Raw genomic sequence first — 24579 nt, 5'->3', positions numbered from 1 at the left:
AGCTATATGTTCCCATTTAAATTTAAGTTAGTTAAAATTAAATAAACTTAAATATTTAGTTCCTTACATCCACCACATTTAACATGCTCATAGCCACATTTTCAAGTGTTTCTTTGATCACGGCAGAAAATTCTATTGAACAGTATCATAGCTTAGAGGGTTAACTAAAACAAAACAAAACAGAAACATCATCATGGTATCTTTCATTTTTGCAGTACTATATGTTTTTCAAAATCTCTTCTCCTGTGACATTTTACCTGACTCTGAGAATGAACTGTTGATGTGGAGTATGCAGGAAATACCATCATCACCACTGCTAAGACTAGAGAATTGAGAGAGAGAGAGAGAGAGAGAGAGAGAAAAAAAGAGAGAGAGAGAGAGAGGCTCTACTGACCCATCAGCTTCACGTTGGTAACAACACCAAGGCTTACACGGAATAATTTTGACTAAACTGCAGACACCTCTCCTGGGTGAGAGATACAAAGAAATACTTCCTGGTTATGGAGACTGAAAAAAACCCATTCTAAGAAAAAGCTAAAAGAAATGAAGAAACTATGGGATGAATATTCCTCCATCATAAAATCATCCTTTCTGGAATTTTATGTGACGATTTCTTAGCAGCACACTTGAGAACTGCATGACAAGATAAGATGATAAGAGAAATGTATGCATTTTAATCAAATTGAAGGAAATGTGGCTAGGAAAGCAATCTTCAGCAAATAATGTAAAGAGCTGAAAACCCCCCAGTCATCCCATGCAAGGTTGTTTATCTGATTGGCTGTAATGAGTGGCTAATTTACAGTGAGAGAGCCGCAGCAGCCTCCTAGCAACATCCTTAAGTCTAGCATTTCACAACCACTCAGGCATCCAAGCAGCCCTGCCATTTCATAGTTCTCTATCTTCCTTTTGTTTATATATGCAAGCAAATGAGGGGAAATAAAATGGGAAGAATATCACAGCAGCTCTATTTATGAAGATACGCTCCATAAAATAGATTAACAGAAACAAATATATTTAACAAATAAAACATTGTAAAACCTTCAGGTTAAGATCCAAAGTTATAAATCACATAAAATTCATGACCCATAGTACAATGTGTGACTCATAAAATTTCAATTTGTGTAAGTGAATGTTGTTCCTGGTTACACACAGAGACACAAAACTGTCATACAGTTTCCATAGGAGACAGTTTTCACAACATCCATCCTTACTTTACATGTGGCCTGAAGACATTTTGATTGAGGACTTCAGGATATACATTTGGGGATGCTAAGAACAGCATCTGAGTCATGAGATTAAAAATAATATTCCAGCCGGGCGCGGTGGCTCAAGCCTGTAATCCCAGCACTTTGGGAGGCCGAGGAGGGCGGATCACGAGGTCAGGAGATCGAGACCATCCTGGCTAACACGGTGAAACCCTGTCTCTACTAAAAAAATACAAAAATCTAGCCCGGCGAGGTGGCGGGCGCCTGTAGTCCCAGCTACTCGGGAGGCTAAGGCAGGAGAATGGCGTAAACCCGGGAGCTTGCAGTGAGCTGAGATCCGGCCACTGCACTCCAGCCTGGGCGACAGAGCGAGACTCCATCTCAAAAAAAAAAAAACATAATAATAATAATAATAATATTCCATGTGCTGCATATTAGGCTTAATATTACAGGGAAAAGTTAAAGCAAGGTAAGATTTCTAGGCTCTTTACAAATGACTATAAATATTTGTTGAATGAATAAACATTTCTGAAGGATGTCTTCTTTTAGGTTGTCTCTTGATTGTTCATTACATTATTCATCACAATAGAAAAGTTGCTTAGTAAAATAAAATGTATTAGATTTTATACTGATTTTAATCAGCTTCTCTTCTCTCCCTTGTTTCCTCCCTCCCTCCTCTTCTCCTGCCCCACTTTCTCCAAACCTTATTATTGGGATGACTCTATTCATACTCTTGGCATGATTACGAATTAGTTGTTTATTTTAACCCAGAAAATTTGTACTTTAACATGCATTAAGTTAGAAAAATATAAGAATTAACAAATACTTTCTGGAAGGAACATTGAAGGGGTGAAGACTTTCAGTTGTCAATAAACTCGATTTCATAATCTGTTTGCAGATGTTCTGGTAATGGGACAATTATTTTGGTGTATATATATAACTATATGTGTATATAATATATATAACTAATATTTTCCCTAACTAGCCTTTCTTATATATACATGATTACTAGCCACCCCTAAGCAGGTTGACCCTATAAATTGTTGCCCAAATCAGGAAATATTTAAAAGTGAAAGGGAAACTATTAATAATTAGACAGACAGAGAAGTATATCCAAGAACAGTACCAAATAAACTGTGACATGTCTTTGTCCTACTCCTTATCTTAAAAGATTATTATCACCAAAACATAACACTTTCTATATACCCTTGTTGATCATTGTAAAATGTAACTTCTTAGTAAAAAGTACTGTAGAGTACAGCTAAGAAGACTCTTTCTGTTTATCTCTTGGTGAAACGCACTGTGATGATATTTATTTACAAGTATCTGAAGGCTCAGCTAGTTAGAAAGCAACTTTTCTTCCATAATGCTCAAGAACCTATGTCAATGGTTTCAGTTTCAAATTCTGAGGCTCTTTTCCTCAGTGGCTCTTATCTGTCCAGAATTCATTTCTCTTTTTGGTACAACATCACAAGTCTGGGGGACTCTGAAAATGATTGCAGGTGCTTGATTCAAATATTCAATATTCTCTCTGTTCAGAAGTATATAAGCTGTGTTATTACATGGCCATTTTTATGATTCATATTTTAGAAGCTCACTGAATAAAACACAGAAATATAGCATGAAATTTACCACATTGTAATTTTCTTTTTGAGTTGAATTCATGCTATCTCTGAACTGGTTAATGATCATAGGGTAGGTTTAAAAACTGCATACTTCCTTTTATTTTTAATTTCTTCTCAAAAAATGGAACACATGTGCAGGACGGGAAGGTTTGTTGCATAGCATACGTTTGCCATGGTGGTTTACTGCACCTATGGACCTGTCCTCTAAGTTCCCTCCCCTCACCCTCCACCCCCAACAGGCCCTGGTGTGTGTTGTTCCCCTCTCTGTGACCATGTGTTCTCAGTGTTCAACTCCCACTCATGAGTGGGAACGTGTGGTATTTGGTTTTTTGTTTCTGTGTTTGTTTGCTGAGGATGATGGCTTCCAACTTCACCCATGTCCCTGCAAAGGACATGATCTCATTCCTTTTTATGAATGAGAACATGTGGTGTTTGGTTTTCTGTTCACATGTTAAAAAAAAAACTGAGTACTTTCAAGTAATGTTTTGAAGCTGAAAATTTCCCATTAAAGTTAATAGAAAAGTAACATAATCTGATAGGGTATAAATTAAAGAAAGCTTATAGAGGTATCTTCATTGTGATACAGATGTATAAGGAAAATAAGATAAAGAACTGAAGGCATAGGGACACCAGCATTGAAAGAAAACTAGGAAGGAAGGACATGTATTGATAGATACAGGCATACAGATAAAGATAAAGATACAAATAGTGATATAGATTCAGAAATATGATATATAATCAGGCTGGGAGCAGTGACTCCCGCCTATATCCCAACATTTTGGGAGGACGAGGTGGGCAGATCACCTGAGGTCAGGAGTTTGAGACCAGCCTGACAAACATGGTGAAACCCTGTCTCTACTAAAAATACAAACATTAGCCAGCTTGGTGGTATGCACCTGTAATCTCAGCTACGTGGGGGGCTGAGGCAGGAGAATTGCTTGAACCAGGGAGGTGGATGTTGCAGTGAGCCAAGATCATACCTCTGCACTCCATCCTGGGTGACAGAGCCAGACTTCAGCTCAGAAAAAAAAAAAAAAAGAAATATGATATATGTATAATCAGAATTATGCTTACTTGTTTACTTGTCCATTTTCAAAAGCATTATACAGAGAAATTCAAGAGAATTTCTAAATAAATAATTTATGCAACAGACCAGGGATAACTTCCAGCTCTTCTCTCTCTCCTAACTTCCTCTTCCCCTTCTTTTTTATTTATATTCATGAGGATACCTCCAAACTGAAAGAAATAGAAAACACAAAGCAAACCGATGGAATATTAAGGAGGATATTTTGGTCATATGCCTAAATGTTTCAGAGAAAGTACGATATGCAGGCATGGTTTGAACAGGGCTCTGGAGCCAACTCACTGTGATCTCCATGGAGTGCACTCCTCTGTGGCCACCTTCATGCTCAGGTGGCAGCCTTCATGGTGGCAACATGGCTGTTGCAGTTCTAAGTTTGTGTCTATACTCCACACTATTGAGAAGGGAATAAACAATCACGCTATGGTATTCCTAGCCAAAGTCTCAAGTTCAATGAGGACTGTTCAGTCTTGGGTAAAAGGAACAAACATTTTTGGTAAAGAAATACTCTGCTTCCAGAGTCAAGAGTAAATTCAGTCTTACTCCAACTGCATGGCTGCCACACCATTTGGTAAATGTAGTGCACATGACAAATTAGTGTTAATAAAATTTCCCCAAGATAAATCAGGATACTAATAAAGAGGGGCAAGAGAAAGACTCAAAAACCATGCAATGAATGCATATTTATTTCCACCAAATGCTGCTCTTTCATTATAACTATTTCACCCACGAACTTCCATATTCTTGTGTATTTTTTCCATTAAGAGAAGTTAAAATCATAACATTTTTATGTTGGGGTGATCAGACCCAACACCAGGTCATGGGGGTGACAAAGTCCGGCGGAGTCAAAGGATTGAGAAAAAGACAGTTTGAGAAGTAAAGCTGGGACCAAGGGGCTGTCCTGATCACGGAGGCTGTGAAGGCCCCGAGCTCTGGGAGCCCATGCTTTTTATTGGTAATCCAGCAGAGAAACAGGCGGTGAGAATGTGGAGGTCAAAAGGGCAGGCGCGTGATCTACAGCTGTGATGGTTTAGCACTTATTAGGAACATGTTCTGCTACTTGAAATAATGGGAGAGCAGGTTCTTTTAACTCAAGATACAATCGATCCTGGGAGAGCAAGGAGCAAGGAGCAAGGAGCCAGCAAGTCTAGACACATTTCAGAGCCGCGAGCCCTGGATTCTGTCCAAGCCACGAGGGATTGTACGCCCTGGGCTTAGATCATGGTGTATCAGGGTAGCCTTCCACCCTTTAGAACAGAACTTGGTGTTCCAAAGGCCACAAGGGATTTCAGACCCTGGACCCCGGACATGTTCCAAGACTCTTCTACATTATGTCAGACATGCAAGTCCTGCCTCAGCTTCTCCCAACACTCAGCTTTTCCCAACATTTTTACTTCAACAATTTATACAATATATTTTTCAAAAGATAATTTCCATGGTAGAGCACAACCTCCCACCACCATCAGTTTTGTTTTCTTTATATCATAGATATTAGAGATCTCTCTCTATCCAGCCCCTAATATTCAATTTGTCCTCTTTTAGCACAGTTATATTTTCCCTCCTTTCAGCACAGTTATATTTTCCCTTCTGCCATCCCGGCTTTTTTTTTTAGTTATTCCCCAGGTGGGTTGAATTCCACTCTTCTATTTTAGAGAGAAGTTTCAATAGTTTTATTTTTTTAAAAGTGAAGTGCAAGCAACAAATCCAAACATATTTCCTAAGATAACATTGATATGTTCAAATTTAATAGTAGTGTTTATGAAGCATATTTTGTTTTTGCCAGATTAAAATATGATGGAGACAAATGTGAAATATGGTATTTTTTAAAAATTACAGAAAAATACCACTAACAAATTATACAATACCTTTACCTACTTGGAATGGTGCCAATAGTTGGATATCATATATTCAGAGAAATATTTTTTAAATGATATATCCATAAAATGAAATCCCATGAACTATAAAAATTGAAGAAACTCTTTGTATGCTAATGTGAAATGATGTCTACAATATTTTGTTAAGTAAAGAAAATATGCTGTAGGTGAGATATATGTTATTATTTTTGCTGAAAACAACCAAGAAGATAACAATCAATGTTTATTTACTTCAGTATGCATAATGATCTTTAGAAGTATACATAAGAAACCAGTGGAAGTGGTTCCCCTTGCTGAGTGAGAGGGCAACTGGGCAATGAGGGGACATTTTATGAAATAAAATTTTTGATACATTTTAATGTCAAACTAAGGCAAAGAGAGTGTAATGTCAGTCTACATATGGTAGCAATGTAAAGCTGTCCTAACTTTGGGGAAAAAAAACTGAACTCTGATTTTGACAACTATAGCATATGTAATATAATGTTATCTTTTTTTGTGCTTCAAAATCTTGAATTACTCTTTGGTTTTGCACTGAAGATTGATTACCCTCATAAAAATCTCCAGAAGATATTGGAGAGAATTGTTATTTCTTAGCAAAATCACCATCCTGAATATTTCGTTCTATTCACATTTCCCTTTCCATCACATCTCACTGAATGAAAATTCCATGAGGTAAGGATGTTTCCCCATTTTGTTCACTTCTGTATCCTAGCACATAAATTAGTGCCTGATGACTAAGCCGTAAGTATTTCTCACAAGAGTAAGGGTACTTTTGAATAAAATACTAGTTCCAAAAAGATAATAAGCCAATCACTACTTTAGGAAAATTGCTGTGGGATTTTTAAAGTTTGCTTATTAATTACTTATATAAGTATTTTGCTTGACTCATTACATTTATGAACAATTTTTGTGGTTTATATTGAGGAAACAGCCACAATAGTGAATCAAGAAAGATACAATCGAAAAGTCAGGCAATCTTCATAGATTTTCATAGGATAATTTTCTGTTTTTTGTTTTTTTTTTTTGAGACGGAGTCTCGCTCTGTCGCCCGGGCTGGAGTGGAGTGGCCGGTTCTCAGCTCACTGCAAGCTCTGCCTCCCGGGTTTATGCCATTCTCCTGCCTCAGCCTCCGAGTAGCTGGGACTACAGGCGCCCGCCACCTCGCCCAGCTAGTTTTTTGTATTTTTTAGTAGAGACGGGGTTTCACCGTGTTAGCCAGGATGGTCTCGATCTCCTGACCTCGTGATCCGCCCGTCTCGGCCTCCCAAAGTGCTGGGATTACAGGCTTGAGCCACCGCGCCCGGCCATAGGATAATTTTCTAAGAAATTGACAGATTATCCTCCAAAAATAATTCCTTATGTTCAAGATAGTAACCAAGGTGAAGTAATGGATTTTGAAACATTGTATAAGATTGTGACACAGAGGGAACTATAAAAATATAATGTCTTTGAAACATCAGTGTTCCCCATATTCTGATCATTCTAGGTATTGAAAACATAGAATATAGACTCTGACAACATGCTTTAGATTCTTGAAAATGTATGATGCTATCTAATGAATTTAATGTTCTCATATAAACAAAAAGCATCTTGTAATAACAAGTTTCTATTAGTGGTTGCTCATTTATCCTTTCCGGATCCCACAAGTGATATTCCAAGCGTTTTATAGACTCCCTGAAGAGTCACATTAAGCCATGATTATCTTCCATAATCACAATGATGAAGATAATCTTGATTATTGGCTGGGAAACTTGGAAGTAATGCATGTGTGCAACTGGCAGTAATAGCATGTGCTTAATCTCAAGCCACAAGGATTGGTGTTGACAACATAGATAGTTATGATACCACGGTATATTTAATAGCAATGTTAACCTTATTTATAGAAAATATTCTTGACAATCCATTTCAAATATACCAATATTTTTTCCTCAGTATGTCACAGAATTTCTCCTTATAGATATAAATGATGCTAGAGAAAAGTCGTTTGACCTTTCCTATATTGTTATATTAATTTTAGTAATGACTTGGGGAAAAATATCTAAGCCACTGCTAACTGCTTTGAGCCTTTTCCCTGAGAGTCTAAATATACTGCAAACTCCTCAGTCATGTTGCATGTTGCAGGCAGCCTCAATGTTGGAATATGAAGGCTTATGTAAATATTGAACCAGGAATTTTTAAAAAGCCAACAAGAAGATGGGAAGAGGGTGTGGATACAGAGTTCATTTAAAAAGTTAATTTTAAACATGAGAAACTATTCACTATAACTTATAAAGAAAAGCAAATTAAATTGCCTACAATGTATTTTTGAGCAGTGAATTGCCAAAGATGAAATATTTAATGAAACACAACCATGCTAAGAATGTTGAGAAAGTAATATGTATACATTATACACAAAGATTGTACAGGACAAAATAAATCTTGCAGCTTTGATTATAAACATAACTGATTGTTAACAATCAAAACAACCATCAACATTTCACTAAAATGAGTATAATATATTCACCCATTGGAATACTTCGCGACTACTAAAAGAATGAGGTAGATTTACATGTGCTAATATGAAAATATCCCCAATGTTGATTAAGAAATACAAAATTCAAAGTGAAAAATGTTAAGTATAGTCTTCTCCCATTTTTGTATGCATATATTATCTATATATACATCTGTATATATAGATTATATGTAGATATTATCTACATATATACATATTATCTATATAGACATATATGTGTATATATACAGATAATGTTATCTATATATACACATATGTATATATAATCTATATTACATAGATATCTAGATCTATCTAGATATATAGATATATATTATATAGATATATAGATATACAATCTATATTATATAGATATGTGTATATATAGATAATATATAATATAATATATAATACACATATATGTGTATATATAGATAATATATATACACACATATACACACACTTAAATGGAAATTGAATATTTTTGGAAGTATTCAAGAATATTAACACAATGGCTTTTTCTAGGGAAATCCACTGAAGTACTGTGATAGCAAAGAGACTACCTTTTCATTGTATATGTATTTTTTATGCAGTTAAGAGTTTTTATGCTGGTGCACATAATTTTATTTTCTCAATATAAAGTTTATATCATTTAAACATGTTTAATCAATGCATAATGGAGTTTTCTATGTACTTCAGAGCTCACATAAACCTATTTTTATTGATCTCTCTGTGTCATGAAAAATGACACAATATTTAAAAGTCAAACATGTCAGATTTTTACGTGACATTCATGTTCTTTGAGCAATGGTGGTGGTGGGATTAATGTTACAGTAGTAGAAGAACGTGCAGAACGATGCTAGGCCAAGGCATCAGAAACTAGGGTAGGGAGAACAGGCTCCAGTATCTCAAAAGTGTGTTCTGTGGTTAAGTTTTACTAACAGTGAATAGAATTTCAAACCCCTATATATGTATTTAAGAAATGAGTTAAACAGGTAATTTTTTCTGGCATTATATTTAAAAGTTTTATACACCCTGGAGTAATATTATTTCCACCCAGAATGTTATTTCTTCTTCCAGCCTGATAGTATGAGTGGCTGACTGATTTGATCCAAACCAATCAATAGTTAAGCTGGATCAGATCTGGCTTACTGCTATAGTCAGTTTCACTTGACTTCCTCATTCAAAAGCCAGTAAAGACTACCTGTTAGTAATTATTACAGACCTCTATTTCCAGCAGAAACTGAAGAACTGGAGAAACCTGTTTCTGTTTCTTCTTGCTAGGCAAGTCCCCAAACTCTGTTGCACTTACACTTCTCCAAATTCAGCAAAAATCCCATACAGCAGCATTAGAAGGGGAATGAAGAGATCTAGCTGATCAGCTAGGCCTCATACTTATTTCAGATACCAACACTGGCCACACAGATATTAAAAGCCCCTCTAGTTTCTTTGACATGTTTTGATTTTTTAACATTTAAATATTTTTTGTCTTTGCCCACTATCAGGTATTCCTTTATAGCAATGTTAATGGATCCATGCATATATCCATATATATATCTCTCTCTCCAATATATCCATATATATATATCCATATATGTATATACTTCTCTAAAGTTCAATGGAATTTTATAAAATGAATAGCCTATCCTAAGATTTTCAGTATTGTTCAATTTATTTTAAAGAATGGAATTAATGCAGTAATAAATATGTAGTCTAAAGGCAATCCCTGGAGAGCTCTTCTTTCAGGTGAGATGGACATAATCTAAATAGAAAATGACTCCAGCCACAACAGCCAAAAGTGTGTGTGTATGTACAGATATATATTTGTAGACACACACACACACAGAATCACGTGTTTATTAAAAGCCCTATAGAGAAAAAAAATAAGAAAAAGGAAATAAATTCCGACAATATATAAGTAGTCTCTGTGCTAGCAGAGCTGTTGCCACTGTTTGACTAGTCCCGGCCCAGGTGAGTGGAAGACTGGGCCCTTAACAACCCCTCCCCACCCCCGCCACATACACACACATCAAAATTTACCTTTGGGGATTACCTTTTAACATTGGATATTACCTTTCAAATGAGATTTGGAGGGGACATACATCCAAACCATGTCATATATTGTATCATTTCTTAGTGGTGTATTTTGACTCTTTTGTTTCTTCTCTATAAACAGAAAATTACTGAGGCAGTGCAAAGATAAAACATTATGAACGTGGCCGGGCGTGGTGGCTCAAGCCTGTAATCCCAGCACTTTGGGAGGCCGAGACGGGCGGATCACGAGGTCAGGAGATCGAGACCATCCTGGTTAACATGGTGAAACCTCGTCTGTACTAAAAAAATACAAAAAACTAGCCGGGCGAGGTGGCGGGCGCCTGTAGTCCCAGCTACTCGGGGGGCTGAGGCAGGAGAATGGCGTGAACCTGGGAGGCAGAGCTTGCAGTGAGCTGAGATCCGGCCACAGCACTCCAGCCTGGGCGACAGAGCGAGACTCCGTCTCAAAAAAAAAAAAACCAAAAAAAAAAACAGAAAAAAAAACATTATGAACGTAACAATATATGCTAGTCCTTAATTCACTAAAGTTTATTTTTTATTATTTCATAAAATACTTACCTTTTATGCTGATTTTACTTTAGTTTAAGAAGTTATTATATTTCAAAATCTCTACCTCTATTATTCTCAAATCTGCACATTTTCCTCTATTTTAGGGACCATTATTTTGTCCTGCTTTCACTTTCATAATTCACTACTTATTCAGCTTAGTAAAGACATTTCTTCTTTCTCCCTTTTGTTTTTTTTAAATTCCTTCTTTATGAGTCATTTAAATTCATTCTGTACATAAAATGACAGAAAATTGTTTTTGAAAAGAATGGCTCAACCTTACCAAAGAGATGCTGATTTTTATTCCTTACAAAATTTCAAGAAAATTTTACCAGTTATTCAATGCAAACTATTTCTTGCTCAGTCAACTTTCTTACTAAATAATTTATCTTAATTTCCATAAGTAATTACTAAGATCTCTTTCAGATAATATAATTCAAATCTACTAAAATAGGAGGGAAAAAAATCTCATTTTCAATTTAATGGCTTATGAAATTTTCTTTAACCAAATTAATGATTTCTCTATTCTGTGTCACCTGATAGACTCCCCTTTACTTTCTTTGAATTCACATTTAGAGATATGAGTCCCCTTTCCCTATCGGTGAGCCTCCCTCCATCAAGACCATCACACGAAATTCAAAAGGCCCTAATAATGGTTGAACTGCAAAGGGGATATTTAGAAATCTTGAATAGATTTCTCCCAAGAGCTTTTTTTAACCCCTAATAAAAATGTTAAAATGTATTTAGCTATGTATATTTTCTTTCAATCTTCACAATAAACCCTATAGCTCCTATTATATCATAGATAATTTATTACAAATAGTTTTATATTACAGGTAAAGAAACTGAGGGTTGATCAACTAAGAAAATTTCCCAAAGTAATAAATAAACAGTTTACCCTCAAACAACATGGGTTTAAACTGTGCAGGTCTGCATATATGCAGATTATTTTCAATAAAACTTACACCAAGTGTGTCTCCTCTCTTGCCTCCCCTTCCACCTCCTCCACCTTTTCTGCCTCTGCTACCCAGGAGCAAGATCAACCCTTTCTCTTCATCTTCCTCCTTAGCCTACTCAATGTAAGGACAATGAAGTTTAAGACCCTTATGATGACCCACTTCTACTTAGTAGATAATATATGTTCTCTTCCTTGTGATTTTCTTAATAACATTTTCTTTTCTCAAGCTTACTTTATTGTAAGAATACGATATATAATAATTTTAATATGTGTTACAAAGTATGTGTTAATCAACTGTTTATGTTATTGTTAAGGCTTTCAGGCAACAGTAAGCTATTACTTAAGTTTTTGACTGTGTCTAGGGGTTCATAGCCTCCCCTATGTCATTCAAGGGTCAACTACATATGTGTGTGTGCATGTGTGTATGTGTGTTAGCATCAGAATCCATTAACAGTCTGACTCCAGAGCTTGTCCTCTCAATTACTACAATATATTGCTACTCACACTTGCCTATGTGCTATGTAAAAATCTACTCAACATACAAAGTATATTGAAAAGGGATGCTTCATCAATACATGAAACAAAAAAAGTTCCTTCCCTAGGTATTTCATTTATATAATAATGACCACTGAAGTCTAATTTTTTTTTTTTGCAGAGTATGAAAATCTCTTCTTAGGTATACTTTTCTGTTTTCGCTTAGAATAAAAAGCGTCTGCCAAATTTTAAATGACACCTTTTCTGCATGTTAAATTCTCCTTTTCAGGAACCCTGATATATATCTCTAATTCTAGATTCAATAATCTTCATATTAACTTAAGAAAAGAGTTGTTAAACAAGTGGAATTTAAGACAGAAAGTATAACTATATAGGTGGCTAATTGCTGACGGTAAATATGAAATTATAATAAATTGGTGAATTTCTGACTTTTTAAATATAATGAATTGTGATATTTTCTACATCACTTAAAAAATCAAATTTAGTCTAGCTTCATGTTTGCATCTCAATGAGCTTGAGAGATAGTCTATTTCAGTGGTTTGAGAGTTTGTATTTGTTTGCATATTATAGTGGAGATGACCTTTATCTCCTTAGGGAGATACATACATATATATATACACACACATATGTGCATATATACACATATATACGTATATATACATATACATATATACTCATATACATACATATATACACATATATGTATGTATATGAAAAGATATGTATATGTCTATATATACATATAAGTATATACATATATGTACATATATGAGTATATCTGTATATATGAGTATATATGTATATATGAGTATATATGTATTTATGTGTGTATATGTGTATATATGTACATATTTGTATATATATGTGTGTGTATATATGTATGTTATGGGGAAGTTATGACTGACTTAAGCATAGGGGAATTTGTTGGAAGAATATTGGGTTGGCAAGGGTGGTGTTGAGGAAGCAGGCTTTAGATGGACAGGAATTAAAGGAGTCCTGAAAGAAAAGAGGGAGGAAACAGCAGCCAGGACATCTGCTATCACTGCTACTGCCATCAGAGTCACTATGATGAATATTGCCCAAACCTTCTTTCCATCCTGGTGTTACTGGCTCAAATTTACAATCCCAGTAGAGAACATCTAGTTGTCATATTTTAGTCTTATGCCAACCTCCTGGTTATGCCAAGGTTTGAAAAGAAAAGGTATCTTGCTTCTATAATGAGGGCCAGGCACCTGGAATCTTCTTCATGCCAAAATTAGACAACTCAGAGGAAAGATTTCCCCAAAGAGAGATTGGACAAACAAATGATTACACAAGTTAACTGTAAAAGAGAGGGAACTTTCTATGCTTTAGTGCATCATGATTGCCACTGGTGTATATATATGCTAACTGCTCAAGTCCACCTATTTCCATGAAGGCGGCAATTCAGCTACATCATTACCAAGTTGCAGTACCTTACCAACTAGGAGTTGCTAAGCAATCTCAACATGACCCAGATCAGCCCCACAATGCACTCCAGTTTCATCCCTCCCTTTCTAGATTACTTAAAGCTGTAGTTGTAAAACTTTAAAAATTACTTTCTTTTTTTTTTTTTTTTTTTTTTTTTGAGACGGAGTCTCGCTCTGTCACCCAGGCTGGAGTGCTGTGGCCGGATCTCAGCTCACTGCAAGCTCCGCCTCCCAGGTTCACGCCATTCTCCTGCCTCAGCCTCCCGGGTAGCTGGGACTACAGGCGCCGCCACCTCGCCCGGCTAGTTTTTTGTAGTTTTTTTAAGTGGAGACGGGGTTTCACCGTGTTAGCCAGGATGGTCTCGATCTCCTGACCTCGTGATCCGCCCGTCTCGGCCTCCCAAAGTGCTGGGATTACAGGCTTGAGCCACCGCGCCCGGCCAAAAATTACTTTCTTAAATGTCATTGAGTATATCAAAGAACTCTTGTTTATGCAGATTCTATCCTATTGATATTTATCATAGTGGAAATGAAAGAAGAAACTTTTAGAGTACAAAAGTATGCAAGCACACTTTCTGTTTATTGTCAACACAATGATATAATTTGTAGTTATTAAAAAGAATTTTTTTTTTTTTTTTTTTTTTTTTTTTTTTTTTTTTTTTTTTTTTTTTAGTAGAGACGGGGTTTCACCGTGTTAGCCAGGATGGTCTCGATCTCCTGACCTCGTGATCCGCCTGTCTCGGCCTCCCAAAGTGCTGGGATTACAGGCTTGAGCCACCGCGCCCGGCCTTAAAAGAAATTGTTACGACCTTGTGAACCCCTACAATGATCTCATGGATCCCCAGGAGTCTCCAGATACATTTTGAACATCAGTGATCAAGTCCAAACTTCTCAGTGAGTTTAAACTTTTATGAAAGATAGAAGATTTTTATGAGAAAATTGTCCTCAAAAGTTTCAGTTTTCAACTTCACACACAAAAACATCTGGCTACCTCTTGGAATACAGAAATAATAAAATACTACAGTAATAATTACAATGTCTTTGAAACATTTACAGTGAAAGAAAATACAATAAAATATAATATGATATCACCCATTATATTTCCTCTCCAGATAAAACCACTGCCTATGAAAGAAAAAAATGTAACTGCTTTCAATACATAGACTTAAGTAGTGTTTTGCCTCATGGATAAATTTAGGAATTACCTAAAACATATAGAGCCATAACTTTTCCTGTATTGATACATTCCTTCATTCCATTTAATTACTAATGAATTGTGAACCAAAATATAATGAAGAACACTTTTTAGATTTGATATTTTATACATATGAATCAATTGCTTCCAGCACAGCTCTACAGAAATAACAATGTTTCTTTAATTTTCATTTTAAGAATTGATGTGCATGCACAGGTCATTTGCTCTGAATAATACTGGGTTTTTTTTTGCCTTGATATTTGACTTGGGAAATATATATCCATATAAAGTCTGATTATTATTATTACAGGCCAGTAGTAAACTTTGCCAAAGGCTACAAGATGGCTCACATATATCTGGAAGGGAATACTTGAATACATATAAGAATCACTTGTAGGTTTTCTGATTAAACAGAATTTACCTAATAAATTGCCACAAAATTGCAGATTCAGAATAAGAGGAGGTAAATAATTGAGAAAACTTCTTTTGAAGACTTTTGTTTTTAAGAATGAATTTTAATCAAAAATAATAAAAAGTAGTTACTTCTTGGAGGATTTATTTTTCGATCATCTTATTTCTCTCATAAGAGAGCTTCCAATAAATTTTTTCCATGGAGTATACCTCACACATATACCCAGAGGAGTGTAATTTCTTGAGAATTCATTATCTATTTTCCATCAGGACTCTGTTTTTGAAAAGCTGCAGATAGTGTAGTTTCATGTCTATAATCTCATTGTTTTGATTTATTAAAGGTTTTCTTAATTCTTTTGAGAAACCATTTATAAGCTTTTTAAAAAGGTAGTGAGGCTGTGCTTTTATGTCTGAAATTTAACAACAGATGATTCATTAACCATGAAGTGAGGTCAGGTTGACTGCTAGATTCTCTGGGGCAAAAAAGACAAAAGAATAGCAAAAGCAAAAACAACAACAAAAACCCCATAAAATATTAGCAAAACAGTATTAGACTTTTTGTAGTGCTGTTTAGCCTTTATTTTTCTTTTGTGACATTAACAGATAAGTATTGTGATGAAAAAACTGAAAACAAATATGAAATTTCAAATATCTGTTTATAAAAAATGGATTTGCAAATGTACATCTATTTTTTATATTTTATTTCATTTATTTATTTTGAGACGGAGTCTTGCTCTGTCACCCAGGCTGGAGTGCAATGGCGCGATCTCTGCTCATCACAACCTCTGCCTTCTGGGTTCGAGTGATTCTCATGCCTCAGCCTCCCAAGTAGCTGGTATTATAGGCATGTACCACCACACCTAGGTAATTTTTTGTATTTTTAGTAGAGATGGGGTTTCACCATGTTCGCCAAGCTGGTCTCGAACTCCTGACCTTGTGATCCTCCCACCTTGGCCTCTCAAAGTGCTGGGATTACAAGCGTAAGCCACGGTGCCTGGCCCACATTTCAGTATTTTTTAATTAAAAATATAATGCTGCATATAATCAATGGTTACTTGATGTCTTCTGTACGTACATTTTAAAGGATTGTGTGACATTTTTAGTTGGTAAAAACAGAAAGAGGTGAGTTAACAATTTTGTTTTATTATTGTTGTTGTTGTTGTTGTTGTTGTTTTTGACAGAGTCTCACCCAAGTCAGAGTGCAGTGGCATGATCTCGGCTCGCTGCAACATTCGCCTCCTGGGTTCAAGCGATTCTACTGCCTCAGCCTCCCCAGTAGCTGGGACTACAGGCACGTGCCAACACACCCAGCTAATTTTTGTATTTTAAGCAGAGACGAGGTTTCACCATATTGGCCTCGATCTCTTGACTTTGTGATCCACCCGCCTCAGCCTCCCAAAGTGCTGGGATTACAGGCGTGAGCCACAGTGCCTGGCCTGAGTATTTAAATTGTCAATTTACCTATTGCATGTGTCTTTCTCACTATCTATCTATATATATTGCATGTCTTTCTCACTGTCAAGATACACACATATCCATGTGTATGGATAGCTAGATATATATGTATGTATCCATCTATCCACACATATGTGTATGTAGATATATATGTATACATCCATCTATCCATACATACATGTGTGTATGTATGTATCTTGATAGTGAAAACTATGTGTCCAATAGGTAATAGACATATTATACATGTATAAATATATATATATATCTACATATATGTATCTTGACAGTGAGAAAACAAGGGTATCTCCATAAGCTTTTGAATTTAGTGCCCTTTCACCAGCCACCAATTTATATTCTCTAGATAGCTTCTGTAGGTACTTTCTTAGTTTGGTGTAGATTTTGTTTTAATTAACAAATAATTCTTAATGATCTGTTTTACACCAACACTATTCTCAGGGCACAAAGACATAAATAAGCAAAAGCATGTACTCAAGTGAACCAAAAACCTGTATCTGCAAACAGACTTGCACACAGATATTTATAAAAGTTTTATTCATAATTGCCAAAACTTGCAACCAAGATGTCCTTGTGTAGGTGATTATATTAGTAAACTGTGGCACATCTAGACAATGGAGTATTATCCAACACTAAAATGAACTATTAAGCCATGAAAAAACATGGAGGAAACTAAAATGTCTATTTCTAAGTGACAGAAGCCAGTCTGAGAAGGCTACATACTGTACAATTCCCCAACTCTGTGACGCTCTGGAAAAGACAAAACTGTGGAGATAATAAATCAGGGATTGCCAAGGGTTAGGGAGAAGGGGAATAAATAGGTGGAATGCCGAGAATTTTTAAGGTAGTGAAACTTCTCTGTATGATACTATGAGGGTGTATACATTTCATTTTACATTTGTCAAAACCCATAGAACGCACAACACTGAGTGAACCCTGATGTAAACTATAGACTTTAGAGGATAATGATGTGTCAGTATAGGTTTATCAAGTATAACAAATATATTCTTTGTTTGGTGATATTGATAAGGTGAGAGGCTACATGTGTGTGTATATGGGGAGCTGCTGTATCTTTGGCTCAATTTTGCTCTGAACCTGGAACTGCTCTAAAAATAAAGTGTATTAAAGGGAACGGTAGTGGGTGGGGATGGCGGAAGGAGGAATCATTAATGGGTACAGTAATACAGTTAGATAAATTAATAAGATCTAGTATTTGATAGCACAACAGGGTGACTATGGTCAATAATATTTTATACTATATCTTAAAATAACAAAAAGACGGCTGGGCACAGTGGCTTACACCTATACTCCCGGTACTTTGGGAGGTCAAGGTGAGAGGATCACTTGACTTCAGGAGTTTGAGATAAGCCTGGTCAACACGGTGAGACCCTTGTCTCTACAAAAAAGAAAAAAATTAGCTGGACAAGGTGGCTCACACCTGTAGTTCCAGCTACTTTCAGGGGGCTGAGGTAGGAGGGTCACTTAAGCCCAAGAGTCTGAGGTTGCAGTGATGTAAGATGATGTCATTGCACTCCAGCATGGGCAACAAAGTGAGACCCTTCCAAAACAAACAAAAAAAAACACCAAAAAACTAACAGAGTATAATTGGATTGTTTGTAACTCAAAGAAAGGATAAATGCTTGAGGTAATGGATGACCCATTTACTTTGATGTGGTTATTGCACATTGTATGCCTGTAGCAAAATATCTTATGTATCCCATAAATATAAAAACAATTATTGAGGAGCTCAAAGAACTTTGGTTTATGTAAATTATATTATTGATATTTACCATATTTCAAATTGAAAAATAGAATCTAAAACATACTTATTAATTTGTTTTCATGTTTTGGTGAAAAAATGTTTTCCAAAACAAAACAAAAAAATTATATGAGAACTGAATGCTATCTGTTTCTGTATTCCACATGTCATAATATGTTGCATAGTTGTAGTAAAAGAAACGAAGTCCAGCCTCATACTGATATGAATTTAGAAAAGAGAGAGCCTCACAAACTCAAGAAGGCTTGAGGACCTCAAGAATCTTTAGACCATGATTTGAGAAACAGTATTCTAATTCTACCTCTTTTTCCCACTAAAGGAAGCATGTGTAAACATAAATAAATAAGAATAGCAGTTTTAAAATCAAAAATTTAATTTTTTAAGCATATGCTTTGTAATATTCTATGCCTTCTGATACACCTTACAGCAGATCATGCCCCACCTGCATTTCACAATGCTTACACAGACCTTTGCTGTTATAGAGGGTCTACATTTAAGTCCTTTCTGTGGGTTGAGTTCAGAGGGTCTCATTTGCCTTTTTACTTTATTTTTCTAAAGCTCCCTATGTTGTGAAAAAAGACAAAAGATAGTTATAAAAGTAAGACTCTATATTAATGATGTTTAAATAGTGTCCTTTCTAACTTTCACATCTCTTAAGTTATTAGTCCTCAAATTCAGACGCTGCTAGAGTAAAGTGAAATGTGGAATTAAGATCATATCCTTTTATGTAATCTCCAGTGGACACCTTGCCTCAAAAAAAATTTCTTTTTTCACTTTCTAATCCTTTTCATGAGCTGTGTGCTTCTTCCCTTTCTCTAGTCCCTAAGTACTCAGGGCTCATAAAGCTGTCCAAACACACAACCACACCAAAGCCCATGGACCTGGGTTTTCTTGAAGCCTCGATTTAGGCTCTGAATATCTGGCTTGCTGTGACCCTACCAAGGGACTATATAGATATTCCTGCTTTTATTACTAAGTATGGAGGTGCTGATATTTTTCTAGATACCACATTGAAAATTTTATGTATTAGTTTATAGAACGTGTATTGCTTCAAATCTCCCTTCAAACTCCTAGACTTACCCTTACCACCTTTATTAACAATATCCATTTTGTCCTAAAATGAGAGCCATTTGCCAGGAATTATAATTATGCTTTTATCCACCCTGAAATCATTCTGCACCTTCAACTTCTATCAATCATTCTGTCTCATATATCAAGAACTCTTCCTTTGATTCTATTACCCACTCATGCTCCCCCATCACATACCTCTCCATTTGTTCATTTAGCATATATTGATGAATCAAGAAAGTATTTTAAGCATTTTGTTAGATTCATAAATGGACGTGATTTCAAAGAGCTATGTTTGCCAATAGAGATAAAAGTGACAAGGTACACAGTGAATTAAGAAGATGGAGTGGTTACTCAAAATGGGTATGGGAGGAAATGAATAAATAGCATATTGTGGAATATGTAGCATTTCACAGACTCTTGCTAGACAGATAAAACTTGAACAGGCCTGGCGTGATGACTCACGTCTGTAATCTCAGCACTCTGGGACGCCGAGGTGGGTGGATCACCTGAGGTCAGAAGTTCGAGACTAGCCTGACCAACATGGTGAAACCCCATCTGTACTAAAAATACAAAATTAGCCAGGTATAGTGGCAGGTGCCTGTAATTCCAGTTACTCTGGAGGCTGAGCCAGGAGAATCACTTGAACTATGGAGGCGGAGGTTGCAGTGAGCCAAGATTGTGCCATTGCACTCTAACCTGAGCAGCAAGAGCAAAACTCTCTCTCAAAAAGCAAACAAACAAGAAAACAAAAAAACAAAAAACAAAAGAACAAAACTTGAACATAATGAGATGGGGCAAATGAAGGTTATAAGCTTGTTAGGGCAGCCACGACAAAATAATGCAGGTGGCATTAACAACAAAACTGAGGTGTTTTTTGTTTTGTTTGTTTGTTTGTTTTTTCATTTCTGGAGGCTAGAAGTCCAAGATCAAAGTGTTGGTAGGTTTGATTTCTTCTGAGGTCTCTCCTCCAGACTTGCAGATGGCTGCCCTCTTGTTGAGTCATCATGTGGCTGCATTTTAACTTAATCACCTTTTAAAGACCTTTTCTCTAAATATATTTACACTCTGAAGTACTGGAGGTTGGGTCTTTGAGGTATGCATTTTGGGAGAACACAATTCAATTCATAACAGGGAGTTTAGGGTATTCCAAACATAAGGGGCAAATGAGTAGAACAGAAGGAAAGGAGAGCAAATCAATGGAGAATAGATATTTCCCCCGTTCATATATAAACATATATATCTTCTTGAGAGCTGTATATTCTAATACATATTTTTTGATATTGATAATAACCATGAATCTGAATGATCTGGAAGCGTTATCAATATCAATAAAATTTGAAGTTATTTTAAAATTATTATAATAAATGTATTTTAGAATGGTCTGATATTTCTATTCATACGATTAACTTAGAATAAAGCTTTAAAATGCTTAAATATATTTATTGGGTTTTTAATGCTAGCTATATTTTATTCTACCTTGTTTGAGTTTCCATCACCTCAAACAACATCAGAGGATGTTTATGATTAATGAATGAATGACAAGCAATTATCAGGCAAAGATACAATGTATAATATTAAATTGTAACTTAATTTCTTATCCAAAGTAAATGACAGTTGGTTCCCAACTTATAATGGTTAATTTATATGATTTTGCAGCTTTACAATGGGTTTATTAGGACATAACTCCATTATAAGTGAGAGCATCTGTATTTATCAAGCATGATACTATCCGTGTCATCTTTCATTAAAATGTAATATTACATATTTTGTAAATTTTGTAATATAAAACAATACAATATAAAAATATTTAGAAAAAAGATGCAATAAATATCCTTTAAATTCATTAGGTATAGACAAGATTTCTGAAAGAATAAACTTCGAAATTATCATATGCAGATGTAATATATGTATCATATATGTTTATATGTACATATAGTTAAGTATATATGTACCTTTAAATTACACATAAATGTACATATTTGATTGCCTACACATGTTAACCATTTTAAGTGAATATGAACTTCTGTAGTATGAATTCCTAAATAAATAATGAATAGGTTTGCATTATATTTATTCATTTTTTAATATTGTAAAATATGTGTTCCCATTAGAGACCAAAGAATTTGAAGAGACTCAGACCAGTCTTTCATGTTTCTTGAGCTTGATTTGGTAAATATTTAATAGGAAATGAAAAAAATGATTGAATTAATAATATTCTGTAGGTGATTTTTGCTGATTGTAGTACAAATATACTTAAGTACCTATTTAAGCTTCTCTAAAAGGCTACCAAAAGGCTATTATATTCAAACATCTTTTAGTCATAACTGGCCAGGAATAGTTTGGAAATACTAATTTGTAAGCAAGTCAGATAACATTCTGTATGACTTCTGAAATCAGTATTGTGGATATATATCAAATAGAAATATTAATGGGGAAGAGAATTCTGGGAAGATAGCAGAATAAAAAGCACCAAGAATCTGTCTCATCATCTAAATAGCATTTGCACTGTCAGAGTCTAGCTGATGTAACTTTTTTTTGTGAATTATGGTGTCTATTGAAGACTTTCAACTTTCAAAGGTAAATTTGGGCTTCAAATTGTGATTCATTTCAGTCAATTAGAGTTCTAGCACAGTAGCAGTTGCTTACCACCCAACCTCAGTCCCACAGCATGCATCTGTGCATGTGTTATGCAAGCCAGAGGGAAAAACAAAACAAAACAAAAACTGTGTTCCAAATATTAGTGATCTATGCTCTTATCATTCATTGCTGTTTCTAATCACACAAGTTTAGACAAAGAGATGGTTAGTCATTGTTGTAGCATTCACCCCCATTTCTGAAAGCCTATCCCCCACTGATTGAAGTGACTTCCAAAAGATTTAGAGGGCTGCTGGCATTCTTTTCTGCTCTACTCTTTATTTTTTCTGTTTTCCTCTTTTGAAAATCAGACATTGAAGACTAGAATATTCAAAAACAATTGTATACACAAAGAAATATAGAAAGTGATGTCCCAAACCCAGGGAAATGCACAGGTTCAGAAAAGAACTAATACCTTAGGTTTGTACCTCTAGTTGATCTTTTCCACAAAGACAATCTACAACCATAAAGAAAGAAACAAAAATAAAACTCAGGAAAATCAGGGGAAGAGGGAGAATCTGATTTCCAAAGTTATCACATTACTTGATTCAAGCATTCAGTTTTCAACAACAATAAAACGCATCAGGCATACAAAGAAGCAGGAAAGTATGGCCCATTCAAAGGGGAAAAAATGAATCATTCAAAACTATCCCTTAAAAAAAAAACAAAACACTGTTGGCAGATCTACTAGACAAAAACTAATACAAATAACTTAAAGATACTGAAAGAACTAAAGTAAGTTGTGGAGAACATCAAGAAAATTATGTGTGAACAAAATAAAGTATCAATAAAGAGATAGAAAAACCTAAAAAATTTCTGGAACTGAAAAATACAATAACAGATGAAATGAAAAAATGTACAAGAGGGCTTTTTAGGACAGGCATGGTAGCCCACACCTGTAATCCCAGCACTTTGGGAGGCTGAGGCGGGTGGATCCCTGAGGTCGGGAGTTCAAGACCAGCCTGGCCAACATGGTGAAACCCTGTCTCTACTAGAAATACAAAAATTTAGCCGGGTGTGGTGGTGGGCACCTGTAATCCCAGCTACTCAGGAGGATGCGGCATGAGAATCACTGGAACCTGGGAGACAAGGGCTTCAGTGAGCCAAGATCATACCACTGCACTCCAGCCTGGGTGACAGAGGGAGACTCTGTCTCCAAAAATAAAAAAGGGGACTTTAAAGACAGATTTAAGCAGGCAGAAGGAAAAAATCATCAAAGTTGAAGATAGAACAATGGAAATTATTAAGTCTGAGGAACAGAATTAAAAAAAAAGAATAAAGAAAAGTAAACAGAGTCTACAGGACTTTTGGGACACTATCAAGTGAACCAGTAACATAAAAGGAGAAGAAAGAGATAAAAAAAAAAAGAGAGAGAGAGAGAGAATATTTAAATAAATGAGTGAAAATTTGCTGAATTTGATTAAAGATATGAATATAAACCTTCAAGAAGCTTAAGGAACTCTAAATAAGATGAACTCAAAGAGACCCTCTCCAAGACTCATTATCATCAATCTTTTGAACACCCAAGACAAAATGTTGTAAGTAGCAAGTGGTAAGTGCCTCATCACACACAAGGGACACTCAGTAAAATTATCAGCAGATTTCCCATCAGAAACTGATGAGGGCAAATGTATTCAAAGTGCTAAAAGAAAAAGCACTGTAAACTCGTACTATATTCAGGAAGACTATCCTTCAAAAACAAAGAACAAATTAAGACTTTCTCAGATAAAGAAAAACTGAAGGATTTCATCACCATAGAACTTTCAGCAAGAAATAGTCAAGGGAGTCCTGCAGGATGAAATGAAACAACTTTAATTGGTAACTCAAAGCCATATGAAGAAATAAAATATCAGTAAAGATAAATATGTGAGCAATTACAAAAGCCAGTGTGATTGTAACAATGGTTGATAACTGCTCTTCTTGTTTTCTACATGATTTTGGACACATACATTGAAAAAAAAATTATTTGTCTAAAAGCAAGTATTATTGCAACTTGGTTCATAACTCTACATTTTGTTTTCTATATGATTTGAGATTAATACATTTAAAAATTATTAGTTTATGGTTTGGGGTACACAATGTATAAAAATGTAATTTTGTGACATAAATACCCAAAGATCTAGACCTGATGACTTCACTGGTGAATTATATCAAACATTTAAAGAAGAATCAATACCACTTCTTCTCAAACTTTTCCCAAAAACTTGGAGAAGAAAGAATTCTTTCTAGTTCATTTTATGAGG

General features: G+C 35.3%; 1 pseudogene; it reads left to right on the top strand.

The window, feature by feature from the left end:
- Positions 1 to 24579, top strand: part of LOC117072144 — a 97973-nt pseudogene that overhangs the window by 33214 nt on the left and 40180 nt on the right.

Source organism: Trachypithecus francoisi, unplaced genomic scaffold, assembly GCF_009764315.1.
Source record: "Trachypithecus francoisi isolate TF-2019V2 unplaced genomic scaffold, Tfra_2.0 Lachesis_group4, whole genome shotgun sequence".
NCBI lineage: Eukaryota > Metazoa > Chordata > Mammalia > Primates > Cercopithecidae > Trachypithecus > Trachypithecus francoisi.
The sequence above is the reverse complement of the archived record's forward strand: the minus strand, read 5'-3'. Positions and strand labels throughout refer to the sequence as shown.